Source organism: Pteropus medius, unplaced genomic scaffold (genome assembly GCF_902729225.1).
Source record: "Pteropus medius unplaced genomic scaffold, Ma_sr-lr_union100, whole genome shotgun sequence".
NCBI lineage: Eukaryota > Metazoa > Chordata > Mammalia > Chiroptera > Pteropodidae > Pteropus > Pteropus medius.
In genome coordinates, this window is record NW_024340849.1 from 25456422 (window position 1) to 25458604 (window position 2183).

Genomic DNA, 2183 nt, shown 5'->3' on the forward strand with positions numbered 1-2183 from the left:
TATAAAAGAAGTTTAGCACATAACACTCAGGTTCATTTGAGGCCTGTGATTCTACTAGTACACTTAGAGGAATATTCATATATGACTTTCTAATTTTGTCACTTCTATTAAACTTATGAGGGTTTTTCTTAAAACCGTTTGATTATTTCTCCTAGCATTCAGCCTGTTATCATACTATTATTGATATGAACACTGAAGTATTTTAGGTAATTTGGATGTCCTCAAATGCTGAGTGTTCTTTCTGTTTAGAGTCTACATGTGCCCTGCTTTATCTGTGACATTAATGCCTACCTGATGGAATACCAGAAAGGAAGCAGGATACGTCTTGTGTTCTATGCTAACTAGCACTGCTGCCCTGTTGAGATATGCTGTTTCCATAGGCTCACCGTGTACAAAATACAACCACTTCACTATAGTGAAAATAAGAGTACCAGGCAAATAAAGAATGTATAAAATCTATAACACTTTAATCTATAAACATTTACATAGTTTATTTATTAAATTTTATTATTGTCATTTAATTACTATGTAATTAAAGTATCCAAGTAATACATAATCATTTCAGAAAAAAATGCAACAAAATATAGATGAGAAAAATATTTTAAATAAAATTACACCAAATCCTACCGCCAAGCCATATTTTTTTGTTATAACATTGGAGAATAGACTAGCATCTGTTATTACATAGTACATTCAGTGGCAATGATAATAATAATGACCTTTTGCTGATGGCTTACTGTAACCGGACCCTATTGTCCATGTTTCATGTGTGTGCATTTGTCTCATCTTCATGACAATCACATAAGGCAGATTCAGAATTATTAAGTGTTATAAAGGAGGAGACCCACTTACCACAATATCTGTTTCAGAAAGTGTACGTGGGTGTTACTCTTCCCAAGTTTTTATGATTGGGGAGGTCTTTTGGTTGTCACATGTAGATCACTTCTTGGCTGCATATAGAATTTGAGAACCTTCATTTAGGATTTGATTGCTCGTGATACAAAAGAGAAATCTGAACCCAGTCACAACACAGATTTGATTTTATCAAGTCCTTACAGCATCTCTCTTATAAGAAACACAGAATGCTGTTGCAGAGACATGTTAGTTTGAAACCACCTCAATCAGTGCTGGTCTTGGAGGCTCACAAAACTCACCCAGAAGGCTAAATGTTTTAACTGAGATTTCTTCATTATTCCTGCGAATACTACTTTATGATAATGAGCATTGGGTTTTACTGTAAATAAGCCATTTGAAAATGATTATTTAAAACATCAGGCCATGAAGTTACATTTTGACAAAATATATCTTATCTTTATCATTTTAACTGCCCTAATATTATTTAAATGAAAACATATAACTGCATATAAAGTTTCTATTGAGTGTATCTTTTTTGTTTTTTTCATTTAGAACAGGGAATACTTTATTCAAACCCGTTAGAGAAATGGACAGTTTGGGTCTGTAATAAAGCATTGTGTTCTAAAGCATAGGCCAGTAATTGCGTGCAAGAATATACACTGCTACAGACAAATTAATCAAATCACAACTTTTCAATGTTTAAAACAGAATAAGTTTCCCTATAAAAGCAGCACCTTTATGACATTTTAACTTTAGTATTGCTCTACTTTCTCACCCTCCCCTTCAGCAGAATCCACACCTCCTCATAATCCTTTTCAAGAGCAACCATGTCCTCACGGACCTCAGAAAACTCTCCTCCATCCATGCCCTCATCCAAGTACCAGTGAACAAAGATGTACTTGGCATACATCAGGTCAAACTTATGGCCCAGGCGAGCCCAGTCCTCAGCAATAGCTGTGATGTTGCTCAGCATAAACATAGCTTGCTGTACTTTGGCTGGGTCTCCACCAGGCACCACCATGGGAGGCTGGTGATTAATGCCAACTTTGAAGTCCACAAACGAGATGGTATGCTTGGTCTCAATGGCGGCAATGGCAGCATCGACATTTTTAGGAACCACATTGCCATGGTACAGCAGGTAGCAAGCTATATATTGACCATGATGAGGGTCACATTGCTCCATCTGGTTGGTTGGCTGAAAGCGTGGATTGGTGATCTCCACTACGGAAAGCTGTTCATGGTAGGCTTTCTCAGCATAGCTGACGTAGGATATGCGGCCAGAAGAAAGTGGATGCAGGGACAGGGCATCAGGTTGGTTTGGAATTCTG

General features: G+C 37.1%; 1 pseudogene; it reads right to left on the reverse strand.

Annotated features, from left to right (window-relative positions):
• Positions 1-1479: 1479 nt before the first annotated feature.
• Positions 1480-2183, reverse strand: part of LOC120589202 (tubulin alpha chain-like) — a 3013-nt pseudogene continuing 2309 nt past the window's right edge.